Below are 5,539 nucleotides of genomic sequence, written 5' to 3'. Positions count from 1 at the left end.
GCTCGGGGCAGGGCGGACGGCAGCGGGCTCGGGGCAGGGCGGCCGGCGACGGGCAGGAGGGCGCGACGACGACGGCAGCGACATGGCGCGGCGACGGCGACAGGGCAGGGTGTGGCGACGGTAAGCACGCGGGGATGGGGCAGGGCGCGGCGACGGCGACGAGGAGGACGAGCAGCCTGGCAGCGTCGGCGATGGGGAATGGGGCAGTTGGCGAAATTTTCGCAAGTGTGGGCTTATATAGGCGGACCTATGGTCTCGGTTCGTCGCATGAGCCGGGACAAATGCGCACCTATGATCCCGGTTGGTGCTACCAACCGAGACCAAAGGCCTCTTTTCGGCAGCCCAAAGGGCGGGAAGCAGAGGCGTTTGGTCCCGGTTGGTCGCACCAACTGGGACTAAAGGGGGGCATTCGTCCCGGTTGGTGTTATGAACCGGTACCAATGCACCCCTTTAGACCCGGTTGGTGCTACCAACCGGGACCAAACGCCCTGTGCTGGCGCGGTGCGGTCGTAAGTTTAGTCCCACCTCGCTAGTGGGGAGGGGTTCGGAGTGGTTTATAAGCCTCGCTGCCACATCCCTCTCGAGCTCCTCTCTATTGCAGGCATACGGGCCTAATCTGTGCACTGCTATGCCTATTGGGCCTGCTGGGCCTTCTGCGGGCCTGAATCCTGGCCCATGGAAGGGTTTCTAGTCGTATTCAGGCCGTGGAGGCCTAGTAGGTGACATTTTTTTGTTTTCTTCTTTTGTTTTTTTTTTGATTTTCATTTTTTTATTTGTACTAAATACTTATAGTTTTTTAGTGATTTCTTTTTGCTTTTAGGTCACAAAAATTATAAACTTTCTGTTAGTGCCATTAGTTTTAAAATTTGAATTTTTTTGTTTTCTTCTTTTGTTTTATTTTTTGCTTTTTATTTTTTTATTTGTACTAAATACTTATAGTGTTAAAATGTATGTGAATCACTAGTTTATGAATAACTTTACTATGAAGTTAGATTTTTGAGTGATTCTTTTTCCTGCTACTTAATATTACAATGTTTTATCATTATACTCTATTTGGTAATTTTAGGTTATTTTTAATATCTGTTTTAATCAAAAACAAATTTTGTTATTTTTTTCTATTAAATTCTTTTTGCTATTAATGTGTTGAACAAAAAATACTTTCTGAATTTAAGTTGCATAAATTTTATATAAGTTTAGTTTCAAAAATACTAGAGGTTTATAAAAACTTTTCAGTTGATTCCTTTTGCTTTTTTGAGCTATAAGACACTGAAATTGAAAAGCATTTCAAATGAACTCCGGAAATGTTGAAAGTTGGCATGGTATCATCGTTTCAACCACATAGCATGTGCAACAAAGTTGAGATGGTTACGGCAAAAACTGGATGCACTTCGTGTACAAAACGGACAATCTCTTTCGAAGTATCAGGGTTTCGGACGAAAGATCATCTGTTACAAAGGGATTTCATTTTCTTAAGCTTATTTGAATTCCATATTTTTTTGTGTTCAAAATGCACCATTCAAAGCCACATCATCAATTTTCAACCCTTTATGACTTCACTTGTTATTTTTCATGCATTTACTGATTTTTTTAGCTATAAGACCCTGAAATTGAAAAGCATTTCAAATGAACTCCGAAAAGGTTGAAAGTTGGCATGGTATCATCATTTCACCCACATAGCATGTGCAACAAAGTTGAGATGGTTACGACAAAAACTGGATGCACTTCGTGTACAAAACGGACAATCTCTTTCGAAGTATTAGGGTTTCAGACGAAAGATCATCTGTTACAAAGGGATTTCATTTTCTTGAACTTATTTGGACTCCATATTTTTTCTGTGTTCAAAATGCACCATTCAAAGCCACATAATCAATTTTCAACCCTTTCTGACTTCATTTGTTATTTTTCATGCATTTACTGATTTTTTGAGCTATAAGACCCTGAAATTGAAAAGCATTTCATATGAACTCCGAAAAGGTTGAAAGTTGGCATGGTATCATCACTTCACCAACATAGCATGTGCAACAAAGTTGAGATGGTTACGGCAAAAACTGGATGCACTTCGTGTATAAAACGGGCAATCTCTTTCGAAGTATCAGGGTTTCGGACGAAAGATCATCTGTTACAAAGGGATTTCATTTTCTTGAACTTATTTGAACTCCATATTTTTTCTGTGTTCAAAATGCACCATTCAAAGCCACATCATCAATATTCAACCCTTTGTGACTTCATTTGTTATTTTTCATGCATTTACTGATTTTTTGAGCTATAAGTCCCTGAAATTGAAAAGCATTTCAAATGAACTCCGAAAAGGTTGAAAGTTGGCATGGTATCATCATTTCACCCACATAGCATGTGCAAAAAAGTTGAGATGGTTACAGCAAAAACTGGATGCACTTCGTTTACATAACGGACAATCTCTTGCGATGTATCAGGGTTTCAGACGAAAGATCATCTGTTACAAAGGGATTTCATTTTCTTGAACTTATTGGAACTCCATATTTTTTCTGTGTTTAAAATGCACCATTCAAAGCCACATCATCAATTTTCAACCCTTTCTGACTTCATTTGTTATTTTTCATGCATTTATTGATTTTTTGAGCTATAAGACCCTGAAATTGAAAAGCATTTCAAATGAACTCCAAAAAGGTTGAAAGTTGGCATGGTATCATCATTTCACCCACATAGCATGTGCAACAAAGTTGAGATGGTTACGGCAAAAACTGGATGCACTTCGTGTGTTACAAAGTTGGCATGGGATCATCATAATAGTTGCGGGAGAAAGTCTTCACTTTTTCTTCGCTTGTGTCATTTTCTTATTGCGCCATAACCATGGATAATCTTCATCGTTTATCAGGATGCTTGGGTTAGCCTTGACATTGAATGGAGGAATTTCATGAAACTTTTCATAATCTTCAGACATGTCTGTCTTGCCGTCCATTCCCAGGATGTCCCTTTTTCCTGAAAGAACTATGTGGCGCTTTGGCTCATCATATGATGTATTCGCTTCCTTATCTTTTCTTTTTCTCGGTTTGGTAGACATGTCCTTCACATAGATAACCTGTGCCACATCATTGGCTAGGACAAATGGTTCGTTAGTGTACCCAAGATTTTTCAGATCCACTGTTGTCATTCCGTACTGTGGGTCTACCTGTACCCTGCCGCCTGACAGATTGACCCATTTGCACCTAAACAAAGGGACCTTAAAATCAGGTCCGTAGTCAAGTTCTCATATGTCCACTATGTAACCATAATATGTGTCCTTTCCGCTCTCGGTTGCTGCATCAAAGCGGACACCGCTGTTTTGGTTGGTGCTCTTTTGATCTTGGGCGATCGTGTAAAATGTATTCCCATTTATCTCGTATCCTTTGTAAGTCAATACAGTCAAAGATGGTCCCCTGGACAACAAGTACAACTCATCACAAACAGTGTTGTCACCTCTGAGATGTGTTTCCAACCAACTGCTGAAAGTCCTGATGTGTTCACATGTAATCCAGTCGTCGCACTGCTCCGGGTGTTTGGAGCGCAGACTGTTCTTGTGTTCATCGACATACAGGGTCACCAAGGTAGAGTTCTGTAGAACTATGTAGTGCGCTTGAGACCAAGAATATCCGTCCCTGCATATTATTGAGTGACTTCCAAGAGTGCCTTTTCCAGTCAGTCTCCCCTCATACCGTGATTTAGGGAGACCTATCTTCTTAAGGCCAGGAACGAAGTCAACACAAAACCCGATAACATCCATTGTTTGATGGCCCATGGAGATGCTTCCTTCTGGCCTAGCGCGGTTACGGACATATTTCTTTAGGACTCCCATGAACCTCTAAAAGGGGAACATATTGTGTAGAAATACGGGCCCCAGGATGACAATCTCGTCGACTAGATGAACTAGGACGTGCGTCATGATATTGAAGAAGGATGGTGGGAACACCAGCTCGAAACTGACAAGACATTGCGCCACATCACTCGTTAGCCTTGGTACGATTTCTGGATCAATCACCTTCTGAGAGATTGCATGGAGGAATGCACATAGCTTCACAATGGCTAATCGTACGTTTTTCGGTAGAAGCCCCCTCAATGCAACCGGAAGCAGTTGCGTCATAATCACATGACAGTCATGAGACTTTAGGTTCTGAAACTTTTTCTCTGGCATATTTATTATTCCCTTTATATTCGACGAGAAGCCAGTCGTGACCTTCATACTGAGCAGGCATTCAAAGAAGATTTCTTTCTCTTCTTTCATAAGAGCGTAGCTGGCAGGACCTTTATACTGCTTCGGAGGCATGCCGTCTTTTTCGTGCAAACGTTGCAGGTCCTCCCGTGCCTCAGGTGTATCTTTTGTCTTCCCATACACGCCCAAGAAGCCTAGCAGGTTCACACAAAGGTTCTTCGTCACGTGCATCACGTCGATTGAAGAGCGGACCTCTAGGTCTTTCTAGTAGGGTAGGTCCCAAAATATAGATTTCTTCTTCCACATGGGTGCGTGTCCCTCAGCGTCATTTGGAACAGCTAGTCCACCGGGACCCTTTCCAAAGATTACATGTAAATCATTGACCATAGCAAGTACGTGATCACCGGTACGCATGGCAGGCTTCTTCCGGTGATCTGCCTCGCCTTTGAAATGCTTGCCTTTCTTTCGACATTGATGGTTGGTCGGAAGAAATCGACGATGGCCCAGGTACACATTCTTCCTGCATTTGTCCAGGTATATACTTTCAGTGTCATCTAAACAGTGCGTGCATGCGTGGTATCCTTTGTTTGTCTGTCCTGAAAGGTTACTGAGAGCGGGCCAATTGTTGATGGTCACGAACAGCAATGCCTTAAGGTTAAATTCCTCCTGTCTGTGCTCATCCCACGTACGTACACTGTTTCCATTCCACAGCTGTAAAAGTTCTTCAACTGATGGCCTTAGGTACACATCAATGTCGTTGCCAGGTTGCTTAGGGCCTTGGATGAGAACTGGCATCATAATGAACTTCCACTTCATGCACATCCAAGGAGGAAGGTTATACATACATAGAGTCACGGGCCAGGTGCTGTGATTGCTGCTCTGCTCCCCGAAAGGATTAATGCCATCCGCGCTTAAAGCAAACCATACATTCCTTGGGTCCTTTGCAAACTCATCCCAGTACTTTCTCTCGATTTTTCTCCACTGCGACCCGTCAGCGGGTGCTCTCAACTTCCCATCTTTCTTTCTTTCGGTTCTCACTGTGCCATCGCATCAACTTGGCATGCTCTTCATTTCTGAACAGATGTTTCAACCGTGGTATTATAGGAGCATACCACATCACCTTTGCAGGAACCCTCTTCCTGGGGGGCTCGCCGTCAACATCACCAGGGTCATCTCGTCTGATCTTATATCGCAATGCACCGCATACCGGGCATGTGTTCAGATCCTTGTATGCACCGCGGTAGAGGATGCAGTCATTAGGGCATGCATGTATCTTCTCCACCTCCAATCCTAGAGGGCATACGACCTTCTTTGCTGCGTATGTACTTTCGGGCAATTTGTTATCCTTTGGAAGCTTCTTCTTCAATATTTTCA

This window comes from Triticum dicoccoides, chromosome 4A (assembly GCF_002162155.2).
Source record: "Triticum dicoccoides isolate Atlit2015 ecotype Zavitan chromosome 4A, WEW_v2.0, whole genome shotgun sequence".
Classification (NCBI taxonomy): domain Eukaryota; kingdom Viridiplantae; phylum Streptophyta; class Magnoliopsida; order Poales; family Poaceae; genus Triticum; species Triticum dicoccoides.
Note: the sequence above shows the minus strand (reverse complement) of the source record.